At 42.6% G+C, this 14,789-nt stretch overlaps 1 long non-coding RNA gene across 3 annotated transcripts in view; it reads left to right on the top strand.

The window, feature by feature from the left end:
- Positions 1-14,789, top strand: part of LOC121482009 — a 51,836-nt gene that overhangs the window by 18,783 nt on the left and 18,264 nt on the right. For 2 of the 3 annotated variants that reach the window (XR_005985482.1, XR_005985483.1), the window contains exon 3: positions 2,839-2,944. This is a non-coding gene — a long non-coding RNA (uncharacterized LOC121482009). Of the gene's footprint in view, positions 1-2,838; positions 2,945-5,189; positions 5,770-14,789 lie in introns of those variants that run through there. The other variant, XR_005985484.1, reaches the window with a different exon arrangement.

The following is a 14,789-nucleotide window of genomic DNA, read 5'->3' as shown; positions in this document are numbered from 1 at the left end:
TTCAGGGTGCTACCCAATAACTTCTGTACCTATCAGCTCAAAATGGCCAGGATGATTAATAACTGATAGCTTCCCTAATTTTAGCCCTCTGTTCAATTTAAGACCAATCAGAAGAAGCCAAACACATCCTTAACCAATTATATAGGATGCCCCACTTCTAGTTGGCTCACCGACAGTTTTCCAGACCAACAGCCCCCAAACAGGACGCTTCTGAAGCCTTCTCTTTTTTTTCCACTATAAAGCCTTACTGTTCCTCTGGCTGCCTTTGAATTTCTGCCAAAATGCAAGTGATGGTGACTGACTCCCTTGCTAGAGCAAGCTCAGAATAAATAGGCTTTGCTTTTCTCATTTGGTTGGTCTTCACTTATTTCCACAGTTGACTCATAGAAGGACCAAAAGATAAAAATATGATAAAACTTTGGTGAAGTAGGAAAAGGAGAAAAGACAAAGTAAACTCCTCATTTTCATAATGAGAAATCAGAAGATGCTATTTAGAGGATAAATCAGGAACCAGGAGTATACCACATTATTTAGAGTTACAGGGGTGGGCAGCCCGGGTGGCTTGGCAGTTTGGCGCCTGCCTTCAGCCCGGGGTGTGATACTGGAGACCCAGGATCGAGTTCCATGTCGGGCTCCCAGCATGGAGTCTGCTTCTCCCTCTGCCTGTGTCTCTGCCTCTCTCTCTGTCTCTCATGAATAAATAAATAAAATCTTTAAAAAAAAATAGAGTTATGGGGGTACTTCCTCCTTTACAACAGCAAATGGTCAAGGGCAGCTCTCCTGAGCAGCAGGATGGAGAATGGGGAAAGGAGAGGAGGATGTTTTCTTTCTACTGAAAAAGCTTTTGTTTACTATTGATTCATTACCTTTATAACTAAATACATTTCTGGGTTGTTGCCTTTTGTTTCTCTGGATAAACAGCTTACTTTTATTTATTTTATCTATTTATTTATTTTAAAGATTTATTTATTTATTTTAGAGAGAGAAAGAGAGAGAACAAGCAGGGGGAAGGACAGAGGGAGAAGGAGAAGGAGAATCCTCAAGCAGACTCCCCGCTGAGTGGGAGCCCCCACACGGGGCTTGATCCTAGGACCCTGAGATCATAACCTAAGCCAAAATCAAGTCAGTCACTTCACCAACTGAACCACCCAGGTGACCCACATCTTACTTTTAAAATGTAGACACGCCTAAGGACGTCAAAGTCCTTTGTTAGGGAAGACCCAGACAATGGGAAAGATATGAAGGCAGAGAGTGGGTAGTCCCAGGTGCTGACCAGCAGGGACCTGGGAAGGGGTGAGGTATTGCCAATGGGCGTGGTGTGGGGCAATGATGGTAGGCATGTGGTCACGGTCATGTGGAGGGGTATCAAGACATTCAAACATTTCCACTCCACACTGTTCCTGGGGATGTTTGTTACCTAGTCCAGTGACAGGCACACAAGGTCAGACCCACGGCAGTGACTGCGATTAAAGAAGAGGATGTGAATCTGCAGAGACAAGATTAGAAAAAAAGCAAGATTCAGTACCAGGCAGCGATGCAGGAATTGATCTGAAATTCTCAAATAAATGTGTTTTAAGAAAAAAAATGTTAATCCGGGTGGGGGGATGGGGTAACTGGGTGACGGGCACATGATCCGGGTGGGGGGATGGGGTAACTGGGTGACGGGCACATGATGGGATGAGCCCCATGGGTATACTGTATGCTGGAAAATTAAATTTGAACAAAAAAAAGAAAAAGAAAAACATTAATCCACTTTCACTTAACGGTCTAAAATAGAACCATCTGTTCTACTTTATATTTTCTAAAATTGTGTCTTTGATTATTTCCCTTTATATCATTTGTGGGGGTGAGGTGGAGGATGAATATTTGAGTAGCGTCTGAAATGTTCCTTGAAGCTCTAACCTGATCATTGAATTGGTGTCCAGAGCTGACTAAGGAAGAGGAAGTCACAAAAGGCTGCTGTATTATTGAAGAGGCCATAGGGCTTGCTCCTGGCAAGTTAACACTGAAGAAAGAACCCCGTGTGGGTACTCGGGTATCTTTGCAATACCCCAATTGCTTGTTACAGTGCCTCTGAGAGTGGTGTTGAAAACACAATGTGCGTGGTCACACTCAGGAGAGGCCCCTGCATACCAGTGCAGAAGGTCTGCACCACTTTGAAACTAAGACTGTATTTTTAGCGTTGGGTATAGAGCTGCGAAGGACCAATCCTTGCTGGTCCATATGATTCTTAAACTAAGATTCATACAAATATACATTCATCCCTGGCGCCATTGCTCTTCGGGAGGCACCAAAGGCCATGAACAACTTGCTGCCCTTTCTAGTTCTGTGGCCGGAGCCTGGCAGGATTCCACTGGGCATGGCCTCTTGGCTTTGGGGTGACCGCTGCAGCCATTCTCAACTCCTACCAAGAAGTTTATCGAAAACATAGCCACTTTATAAGGGCGCATGGTAGAAAAAGAACCTCTTTGGTTACCAACTCACTGGGATCTTCACCAAATCACTGAGCCTCCCTTTCCCTTACTGGTAAAATTCTACCAAGACTTTCTACTCCATCCTCACCCCCATGCCCACAGCTTTCCTGGTGTATTTTATAATTTGCTTGTAAATCATAGATGTTGAAGAAGCATAGACTCCCAAAGGTGGAAAGAAATATAATCGAAGTTATATAAATAAAACTCAAGGCTGGATGCTCCATAGAAGCTTCTATTCATACCCCTTTGGTGTGATTTTTGGGAATTCAATGGACTTTGCTGCCAGTAATAATCTTTTACTGTTGTTCATTGTTTTGCTTACACTGTTGTTCTATTTTATTATTTCCTATTCTCTTGTCAACAGCTAGAATCTGTGGCAAATTGAACAGCATTTCCCAAAGACTTGGATCAAGTACAACACAAAGCCTGCTTTCTTTGAAAAGACAAGAGGGAAGGTTATGGTTAACCAGGTAATTCAGAGGGGGACTGATATCGATCCTTCGAGGTTGTTGGCAACCTTTGAGGGAGCAGTTTCATTAAGTCTATTCTTTGATTCCCCATGACAAATTTGTGTGGATTACATTACATCTGTGTATAGATCTCTGACTCAGGGAATCGGTGTGATGATTTAAAATCCACCCCAGCCCTGCCCCTCGCCTTTTGCAAAACATAGTCTTAATTCAGAGTCTCACATGAATACATGACTGGCAGGACCCAAATTAATCAGGGAAACCTAGCTTTGAATGGCATTTTTTGCTTCCTGGCCTCTGCTATGCTGGGAGGCACAGTGGTTGAGAGTATGAAGAGTCGTAAGTAAGGCAGCCCACAGTCCACCCCTCCCTGTCCGGGCTAGAAACTCAGAGATGATTTATGGCATTTCCCTGTCACTAAAGACGCCCAGTCCAGCTCAGGTGATTGTCCTCTAAGTATGTAGCTATGTTTCCATATGAGGTGCAATGGGAACACACAGCAGGGAAAGAGTCACTGCCATGGGGAGCCATAGAAAGTTCTACAAACCAGGAGGTGATGTCTGTGATCTGAGTCATGACTGTGAGGGGAAGGGTGGAAGAAGCATGACAAAAGATGTGAGACACGCAGGGACTTCAGCGACTACTGCTGTGGGACAAAGGGGGCAACAGGGGACTCGCTTGGCTGGACACTGGAAGACATTTCAGCCAACCGGGCAAGCCCTGCTCTTGTTCTACGCAGCTGCAAGGGAGGCAAGTGGAAGCTGTTGTGGGGGTTAAGAGCTAAGGGCTGAAAGTCCAGCTCTGCCCCTTACTATTTGGGGTCAAGTTACTTAAACTCTCTAAGCTTTAATTTCCCCCCTTCAGCCTCCCATACAGGTGGAGCCTTCTAGGCTCCATTAGTACCGTATGGAGCTACATCCTCCCTCCCTCTGCTGGACCCTGTCATCCTGCCTGCATTCACTTTGATGAAACAATCCCCAAATTGGAAAAAGCAGGCAGCCTACAGCCATAAATGGGAAGCAGGCCAGATGCCCTGCTGCCTTCCAGCTTTTTAACACATTTCTAGATATTTCTAAAGCTGCCTCCAGCCTATTCCTTGAGGGGGCAGGAAGAAAAAATGAGGATCTTAGCATCTGCCTTCTGCTCTACCTTGAGTATCCCCTTACTTCTCCCCCACATTCTTCTGGGGTGGAAGGGACAGGCTTTCTCCTCTCCCCTACACGCTGGTGGGAGCTCTCTAACCTAAAACTCTATGGTGCCAGGGGCCAGGCTCCTGGTATTCTCTTGGAGGAAACAAAATAAAGTAAGAATCATATTTCTTAATACAACGTGGCTTTTAACACTATGCACTTGGGCAAAAATCCTATTTCAGATGCCAGAAGCTGAACACCACCTCTCTCTCCACTTCTGTTGTAACACCCCCTCCACTGGTTAGAATCCCACCTCCTTCGCTCCTGCCTCCCCCCGGTGCCTGTACAGATAGGTCAATAGGGAGAAGGTCATAAACACAAAGTTGCAAAAAAACCCATCATGTTTCTTAAAAATATTAATGTCAGGAGCTCAGAACTCTTGCTGCGAGGGGATTTGCTAAGGGGGTGCCCTTGGAATGTGCATGGAGAACACAGTCTTGCAAGGACGAAGGGAGACTCCAGGACAGAGCCTTTCAGGGAGCATGGAAGGCTTCACAGTCTGACTCAGGGCAGGCACCGCAAACACTTTCTGGTCACTCCTGCCTGCCACGGAGGGAAAAAAAAAAAAGCAAATTCAAACACCAACCAAGTCGCTGCCCATGCTTGCCCAGCTGACCTGCTGGCTCCCTCAACACAAGCTTTCCCTTCAGCCACACTGCTGTCTGTATCTTTGCTGTCCGCCTCAGTTTCCTGACCATTTGTCCTCTATGGGATTTTTTTTTAAGATTTTATTTATTTATGAGAGACACAGAGACACAGAGACACAGGCAGAGGGAGAAGCAGGCTCCATGAAGGGAGCCCGATGTGAGACTCGATCCCAGGACTCCAGGATCAGGCCCTGGGCCAATGGCAGATGCTCAACCACTGAGCCATCCGGGGGTCTCCTCTGGGAGAATTTTTAAAGGACTTTTAAACATGTCATTATGGACAATTTCAAATGGGTGTCGAATATAATATGCTGATCCCCTGGGTCCTCATCAGCCCTTCAACCACGATCAACTCTTTACCAATCTTGTTTCATTCATGTCCCGTATTTCCACTCCTCCTGCCTCCAGGTCGCCTTGGAGGAGAGACCTCAGATCCCAGGAGATCACATCATCTCTGCAAGCTTTTTACTATCCCCTCTGGCAATCTGGCACCTCACAGAAAATGTACCAACCCCTCCCTCAATGCCTCGACTAGATTCTTAAACAGTTATATTCCATTTCCGTGTCGCATGTCTCTAGGAATTGTGCGTGAGCCTTTAGTAATGAGAACAGTAATCCCATAGTTTATCCATTTTGACAAATAAAGAAGGCCAGTGTCCTGATGTCTTTAAAAGAAGTAAGTGCTTCAAAAGCACTTTAGAGTAATCAAAGTTTGCTTCTCTATAGTCCTTAAAATTCCCACCTTCCTCCTCCTCCTGCTTCCTCTTTGCTATTTACCTTATTCGTTTGCTTGATGAAATACATATATTTTTGGTAAGGTTTTCCTGAAGAAAAGTATGTATAACTCAAACCAGTTTTTTGGCTCTAATTAATTGGGAAGACTAAAATGGCAAGAGAAAAAGTCAAAGGAAGCCTGCTTCATTTTGTGGATGGACTTCAAGCTGCTCCTGCCCAGGGACAAATTTTATTAGATAAAATTACAGTCTCTGCTCTTTCTAAATGCCTTCTCCATCAGAAACTGTAACATGAGAGTCAGTATCAAAAGCCTCGACTCTCATTTCCCATAACGGTAGAAGTGGCTAGAGCTTCACCCCTCCCTCAGGAGTTTGTTTGGCCTAAGAACTCCAGAGGCTTGCTTTTTGTTGAAACACTCCAGCGTTCCTAGGGTGGTGAGTGTACACACTACATAGTGACTGCGTTTGGACCACATGCTGCCCCAAAATATGGCTCCTTGGCATATCAAATATTATTAAGCTTAAGGAATATGAGAAACAGCAGGTGCAGGAAGGACTGTCCAACCTTCTCTTGATGCAGGTCATAGACCCTCATGTGAGAGGCACCCTCCCTAAACGTACCCGGGGGAAAGGAACATCCTTACCTGCCAGAACAAGGGACTCCAAGAGGAATCCAGACGAATAGGCTTTTCTAAGTGTCCTCAATTTACTACATTTAGCTCATTCCTATTTGTCCTCTCACATTTTCCCACCACTTCCCACTCTTCATCTAACCTAGTATAAAACACCCAGGATGAACCATTTTTTGGGGTCATTTCTTTAGGAAAGCTCCAGTATCACGTGAAACTTACATTAAATAAATGCATAGGCCTTTCTCCTATTACCCTGTCTTTTGTTACAGAGCCCCAGCTGAGAACCTAGATGGGTAGAAGGAAAAGATTTTTCCCCTTCCCTACAGTAGTTTGTATCTAAATTCTGTATTTAACCCTTGCTGGCATGATTGCAAACTGCCCCTGTATCTTTCCTGTTGGCTAATGGCTAGGCAGGTGAGCTGGCCTAAGTGTTTAGTGTTGAAATATGACATATTCCCAACCAGGCTTGTAGGTTCAGGTGTTGAGTGTGGCCAATATTTTGACAAATAGTCAACAGTTTTCCAATACATATTTGCAGGCAAATATTTTTATTACTAATATTGCTTGTAATAAAATGTAAGGTGCTCATTCAGAGGTTGCATTAAATGAAATGATGACTGGTATGTATTAACATATACCATGTTGGAGAGGTACATTTCCTATCTTTTAAATTTTTTTAATTTTTTAAAAATATTTTATTTATTTATTCATAGAGACACAGAGAGAGAGAGAGAGAGGCAGAGACACAGGCAGAGGGAGAAGCAGGCTCCATGCTGGGAGCCCAACATGGGACTCGATCCCGGGTCTCCAGGATCACACCCCAGGTTGCAGGTGGCACCAAACCGGTTTTTATCTTTTAAAAAGATTTATTTATTTATTTTGGAGAGAGAGACAGAGAGGAGGAGAGGCAGAGGGAGAGGAAAGGAAAACCTTAAGCAGAGTCCCCGCTGAGTAGGGAGTCCACAAGGGGCTCGATCTCACAACAACCCTGCGATCATAATCTGAGCCAAAACCAAGAGTCAGATGTTTAACCTACCATGCCACCCAGGCACCTCCATTTTCTCTCATTTTATAAAGAATTCTTATTAATTTTTTCAACTAAGTTTTTTTTGTCAACTATTATATAAAAGATAATTTCTAAATCTTTTTTCTTTTTAAGATTTATATATTTGAGACAGAGAATTAGAGAGAGACCATGGGGGGCAGAGGGAGAAGGAGAAGCAGACTCCTCACTAAGCAGGGAGCCCAACTTTGGGCTTGATCCAAGATCCCTGGGATCATGACCTGAGCTGAAGGCAGAAGCTTAACCTGCTGAGCCACCCAGGCACCCCATCCAAATCTTAACCCCTATTTGCATTTTGTACTATTTAGTGGTTTTAGGGCCAACTATGAAGTTGATTCCTGATTTTTTTTTCTCAGTACTAGAATTTTTGAAAATGTTTAAGGTAATTGCTAGGAGACAAAATGAAGGTAATCTAGTGAAGCCCAGATCCCTCATGTAATGGATAGAGAAGCTGGGGATTCCAGAAGTACATGCTGCCATAAGAGGTAAAGACGAGCTCTATGATCCGCAAATTCTGACTGTCACCAACTCTACTAGGCCCCCAAACTCTGCTTTTAAAAACTGATTTCTGGGTGATTTCAGCATAATTTTATAGCTCCGTTGCCCTTTAGCTAACTTAAACTGGGATTACATGCTAAAATATATTTAGCTTGTCGATGATTTCCTTCCCTTTATGGAAATAAAATGTGAGAGAGTCAGAGTAATTGGAACAATGGAAACTCTGGGGGGTAGAGCAAGCTCAAAGCTCTCTGTATTCCCTGAGCATTTGCTTTTCTGGGGAGAAAGGATCTGTCCTGTATTTAACTCTGGTCCTTTGTCAAGGAGGAGGATAATGGCCACCATCCTCCTTCCTGGTGAAGATGACTGAGCCAATGCTGAACATTTGGTAAATAGTGATCAATCGCTGGGTGGTGATGGCAAACGGGAGTACATGTCCCAGGTTCCACGAATGCTTATGACCTAGTGATTATAACTCTGGTAAAGTCAGGATTGGAAGCCTCCAGAAAGAGCATCTGATAGAATTCTCTTATTTGATAGATAAGAACCTATGGCTCAATCAGTAATGAGAAATGCACCGTGTGGTCCCATCCTGCAAGCAAGAGTGGAGAAGAACTTGTAGAGTGAGTTGTGGAGACTCACAAAGCAAGAACACGGAGCAGGAGACATTTCTTACTACTCTTCAACTGCCCTCTTTCTGTTCGTATTTCTCATCTTAGTGGGTGTCTGCCTCCCATGGTACACAGGATGCTGTTAGATCATGTGGATGACTTCAATAACATTGAGTCCCATGGTGACAAACAATGGACTCCCTTTGTAATGTTCTTTCCAAGTCCCTCTGATTAGTTAAGGAAAAATGGCTCTAACATTCACTGATCTTCCTTTATTCCTTGGCTTCAAAGCCCAAAGGCAGCAGTAGCCAGCTAGAGTTCAGGAAATAAGTGCTGCTCTAGAAACATATTAATTTTTTTTGTTACCTTCAATTTGGCTCAAACAATATTGGTTTCCTATTTATGGAAAGCTTTTTATTTATTTATTTATTTATTTATTTATTTATTTATTTATTTATTGGTTGTTGTTGTTGTTGTTGCCCAGCATGGAGCTCAACATGAGGATCAAACTCATGACCCAATTATGGCTCAGGTCATGATCAGAGGGTCCTCATGGTGCTTATGATTGAGCACCATGTCTGGCTCCCTGTTCAGCGGGGAGTCTCCTTCTCCCTCTGCCCCTCCTCTGCACTTATGCACACTGTCTCTCTCAAATGAATAAATAAAATCTAAATAAATAAATAAATAAATACCTGAGCTGAGGTCAAGAGTTGGGGGCTTCACTGAGTGAGCCACCCAGGTGCCCTTTAAGGATTTTAAGTAATATCTATACCCACATGGGGCTTGGACTCACAACACTAAGATCAGGAGTCACATGCTCTGACTGAGCCAGCCAGGTGCCCCAGAAAGCTTCCTTTTAAAATAAATTAACTTAGGGACGCCTGGGTGGCTCAGTTGGTTAAATATCTGCTTTTGGCTCAGGTCATGATCCCAGAGTCCTGGGATGGAGCCCGGCATCAGGCTCTCTGCTCAGTGGGGAGTCTGCTTCTGCCTCTGCCTCTCCCCCTGCTTGTGCTATCTCTTTCTTTCTCTCTCTTACTCTCTTTCAAATAAATAAATAAAATCTTCAGAAACTAAGTTAATTTAGATTTAAGAAGGGAGTAATTCACAGAAAAAGTCTATTAAAAATAGCATCTGTGGCATGAAGATGAGTTAATATCAGAAAGGTGGCAGGAGACATGTCTTAGGAAACACTCCACTAAGAATATGAGAATGAGTCTGAAGGACAAAAGTGGAATTTAATACTGGTCAAGTGACAAATATCTGTGCAAGAACTGGCTCATGACTTTGAGGAGCTTAAAATATATTTGAGAAAATAAGGCATTATATATGAAAATAGAATTAAATAAATGTCTCCCAAGTCCAAATGTGAACAGAGAAGACCATGTCTTTCTTCTTCTTTCTTTCTTTCTTCCTTTCTTTTCTTCTTTCTTCTTCTTCTTCTTCTTCTTCTTCTTCTTCTTCTTCTTCTTCTTCTTCTTCTTCTTCTTCATATATTTACAGGTGTATCAGGGCACAATGACATGGCAGGAAAAGAAAGCACAGAAATCTTAGAAATTGCTTCCTTTTAAGTGTGCTGAAACAGAAGTTTTTAGTAAACTTGTAATTCCAGATGAGTGCTGTGACAAGTTTATTGACTTCGTCATTTGTTAATTTACGAAAGAGAGAAGAGCCAAATCAAGTACAAAAAAAAAAAATTGTTACCAAATGGTAATTTTTGGATGCAATCAAACATAAAAAGAAACTAAAAACCTAAAGAAGATAGAAAGGTATTAATTATCTCCTTTTAATAATGCGTTATGAGTATGCAAGATGCTACTAGTGGGGGAACCTAGGTGAAGGGTACATAGAACCTCTCTGAATTATTTTTGCAACTTTTTGTAAGTCTGTAATTATCTCCAAATAAAAAGTGAAATAAATAATTTTTTAAAGATTTTATTTATTTATTCATGAGAGACACAGAGAGAGAGAGAGGCAGAGACACAGGCAGAAGGAGCCTGATGTTGGACTCAATCCCAGGACTCCAGGATCACTCCCTGAGCCTAAGGCATACACTCAACTGCTGAGCCACCCAGGCATCTCTGAAATAAATAAATTTAAAAAATAATACAAAAAAGAAGACATCAGGAAAAACGGTAAACGAAGAAGGAGGTTTTAGAAAGAGAATTTAAATATACATAGTTTGAATGCTTGCTTTGCCAGATTTCCATAGGTTTGTAAGGAGTTAAACAAAATTTTTAAAAATGCTTCCAAGACAGAAAGACAGGTCTTTCTTTCTTTCACACAGTTTACTAATAAAAATATTAGTCTCTGAAAAGTGACATCCTATTTTGAATGTTTGAACTAATGATACTTTCCAGAGACACGTAGAGAATGAAACATAGTACTGTTTGCAAAAAACAACTTAATTTTGTGAAAACCACAAAAATGAGTGTTTGTTATTGATAAAGGAAAATTTTTATTTCTTGACATCATCAAAGAAAAATGTGAAGGGACGTCTGGGTGGCTCAGCGGTTGAGTGTCTACCCTTGGCTAAAGGCATGATCACCGAACCAGGGATCAAGTCCCACATCGGGCTCCCTATGGGGAACCGGCTTCTCCCTCTGCCTGTGTCTCTCCTTTCTCTGTGTGTCTCTCATGAATAAATAAGTAAAATATTTTATTTTTTTAAGATTTTGTTTATTTATTCATGAAAGACACAGAGAGAGAGAGGCAGAGACACAGGTAGAGGGAGAAGCAGGCTCCATGCTGGGATCCTGAAGTGGGACTTGATCCCAGGTCTCCAGGATCATGCCCTGGGCAGAAGGCAGTCTAAACCTCTGAGCCACCCAGGGATCCCAAGTAAAATATTTTTAAAAAAGAGAAGAAAAATGTGAAAGATCTGATATGAAAGGAACAAAAATATACAAATCCTACCACCTCATTCCTCAAAACTATATAGATATTTGCAAGATTTTCCTTCATCCATTCAGTGTCCCTAGCGCAGTTGGCTTACACAGACCTGGAGGCATTCACATGTCATAATATCCCATAACCATCTGGGAACATATTATTATTTTTTTTGCTTCTTCTTTTCTATAGGAGAGAAATAATTGCTTTAAGCACATAGAAGAGAGTTATTTCTTTTTATTTTTTATTTTTTATTTTTTTAAAGATTTTATTCATGACAGAGATTGAGAGAGAGAGAGAGAGAGAGAGAGAGAGAGAGAGGCAGAGACACAGGCAGAGGGAGAAGCAGGCTCCATGCAGGGAGCCCGATGTGGGACTTGATCCCAGGTCTCCAGGATCATGCCCTGGGCCAAAAGCAGGCACCAAACAGCTGAGCCACCCAGGGATCCCAAGTTATTTCTTTCTTTCGTTTATTTATTTATTTATTACAGACAGAGAGAGAGAGAGAGAGAGGCAAAGACACCAGAGGAGGGAGAAGCAGGCTCCATGCTGGGAGCCTCACGTGGGACTTGATCCCAGGACTCCAGGATCTCACCCTGGGCCAAAGGCAGGCGCCAAACTGCTGAGCCACCCAAGGATCCCCTCAAGTTATTTCTTTTTAGTGATTTATTTCTTTATTTTGGAGAGAGAGAGTGAGTGCAGGAAGAGAGAAAGAGAAACATTAGCAGACCCCACACTGAGGGTGGAGTGTGATGTGGCGCTGGATCTCATAACCCTGGCATCATGACTTGAGCTGAAACCAAGAGTTAGATGTTTAACTGACTGCATCACCCAGGAAGAGAAATGTTTCTTTTTTTAAAAATTTTGTTATTCATGAGAGACACACAGAGAGAGGCAGAGACACAGGCAGAGGGAGAAGCTGGGTCCCTACAGGGAGCCCGATGTGGGACTCAATCCCCAAACCCAGGATCACGCCCTGAGCCAAAGGCAGATGCTCAATCACTGAGCCACCCAGATGTCCCAAGAAATATTTCTTTTGAGCTGAGCATAGAGAAGAAGTCAGGAAAGAGGGAGGCCCTTCCTGGCCTAGAAACATAGGACTTGAAAAAAAAAAAAAAAAACAGGACAGGGAGGGTATTCCCAGCAGACCTGTTGTTTCCAGCAGTTTTTTTAGGATTCTTCATAGAAGCCTATGATCCAAATTTCATTTTTCACAATGGATTTTTTCCTACTATTTTTTTGGAAGTGTATCAGCACACATTTGCATATACTCCAATGTGACAGACACAGATTTAAACATAAGGGAGGCTGCCAATGTGTTAGCTGTGCCAAAAGGCTGAACTGTTTTGTGCTGACCCCAATCTCTTTATTATATGCCTATTAGTGTAAATAATACACCAAGGATGAAAAAGCGAAATAAAATTTAATACAGAAAGACAAAATAAATGTAATTGTTTTAAAACTTTTAAGAGTCACGAACGAACCTCGCGATTTTTGAGTTTCTTTTCATTTATATCATTGAACATTTCATGTTATAAGATATATTTGGAAAGAATTTTTTTATGAACAGCAAAAATTTTAGTGGTTGAGAAAGCTGTTCATTAACACTTTCAAAATTAAACAATCACCAACTAAGGATTATGAGCTGTTCTTAGATACGCTACATGCTTCCATGTTGAAATGGAAATTTCCTCTAACTTTACGCTCAGGCTTTTGGAAGACTTCTGTGTATCCTGAGATTGCAAGACAAGCTGTTAAATTACTACCATTTACAAAACTTAACTGAATATTGCAACCCTCTTGATACCAAACAACAACAACAAAAAACACCAGAAATAAGTAGTATGCTGATTCAGTCCGGAGTCATTGTTTTAAGAAACAAAACCAATACTAGGTTATGCAAAAAGAAAAAAAAAGAATATTTATTGCAAGAAGGCTCAGAAGAGTCTCAGAAAATCAACAGGTGAATGATGAAACTTATCTTGGGAGATGGTAAAAAGCCAAAGGGATTCAGAAGGGTGGGACAAGCAGAACCCAAGGAGAAGTTGCACTGCACACTCTTGTCTTGGGGATCACCTCCAGCTGTCTATGTTCCTGTGATCAGTATCTGCTCAGGATTTAAACTCACAGGTGAAAGCGTCCGAGGGACTGAGGCTTAATCATGTGGTTCTCTGGGAATAAGGAGGAGCTAATGGCCCTTTCCGTTAGTGATAAAGGGATAATATCACCACCTCCACCAACTACATGCAACAGAGACAGCCCACAGATGATGGGGTAGTAGCAGGAGGAAGAGAGGGCCAGATACTGAACTGCCCGAAATGCCAATTATTCACTACCTGCAGATAGTGAGTCTGATGAAAGACCAGAAACTGTTAACTCTAACCCCAAGTTCAAAGTTTTCTGTTTATCAAGCTCACAAACTAAAGCTGAGATCTGGGTCTCTGCTGTGGAGACTGATTCCAGGGCTCGAGCAGCGCAGGAGCAAGGTGGCCAGGAACAGGCTGCCCCCCAGTATGTGGAGCATCAGGCCAGTCAGTGCTGAGGGCTGTCTATATAAAAATTTGGTTAAAAAATGTATTACAGGGGCACCTGGGTGGCTCAGTGGTTGAGTGTCAGGGAGTGATCCCAGCATCCAGGGATCGAGTCCTGCATTGGGCTCCCTGCATGGAGTCTGCTTCTCCCTCTGCCTGTGTCTCTGCCTCTCTGTCTCTCTGTGTGTCTCATGAATAAATAAATAAAATCTTTTAAAAAAATGTATTGCAAAATTCATAAGACCACATAAGGTATGGTGGTTTCTCAATGAGGATTTAGGCTAACTGATAGAAAAGAGGTTGTTAGTTTTGTGTGATTGGTCAAAACACACAGGAAGATCTTTCCTAGGATCTGGGCACCATCTCTTCCTGTTTGCCAAAAGCACTCTCCTTGGCTAAACTCCTGCATCTCACCACAAGATAAAAGGTAGCCCCATAATTGCAAGAGCCATGGCTCTTTAGAACCTGTTCTTACTGAAACAATATAGATTTTCTTGCCTCTGTATCTCCCTGGTACCATTTGCTGGTGATGTTGCATCATCCATTGAGCAAGCCCATGGATACTGACTTCCGGTGATTCCTCCAAAGATGCTCTGTTGATGATGTTCATGATGCCTAAAGTGTGCAGAGAAATAGAATTTATTTTATATGTTTTGGGCATGTTAAATTTCCATTCTGAATTTTGTAGAATGTAGAATGAGGTCGAATAACATGTCTTCCTGTTATGTCATAACCTGAACTCCTCAGGCCTTACCCTCAGCATTCCTGGAATTTGCTCTTTCAGTGTAGCCTGCACCACTGCCTTGCACACACCATCAACAGGAGGGGGGTCCACGAAGAGTCCATGGGTGGAGTAAGAAGAGCAGCACCTATCATGCGGGGAATGCTTATCCCTGCTCTAGCACAGCTTGAGACACCCTTGAAGCCAAGGAATGACAGAGGGTAGAGAGCCTCATGGTCCCTGGGGTGTGTAATGAAGGATTAACCCCACCCTGGGAGATGTCAGCCTTTCCCTTCAGTTACTGGGAGGTGATCTCGGGGCTCTGGAAT

The sequence above is a fragment of the Vulpes lagopus genome, chromosome 24 (assembly GCF_018345385.1).
Source record: "Vulpes lagopus strain Blue_001 chromosome 24, ASM1834538v1, whole genome shotgun sequence".
Lineage (NCBI taxonomy): Eukaryota > Metazoa > Chordata > Mammalia > Carnivora > Canidae > Vulpes > Vulpes lagopus.
Note: the sequence above shows the minus strand (reverse complement) of the source record. Positions and strands in the feature narration are given on the sequence as shown.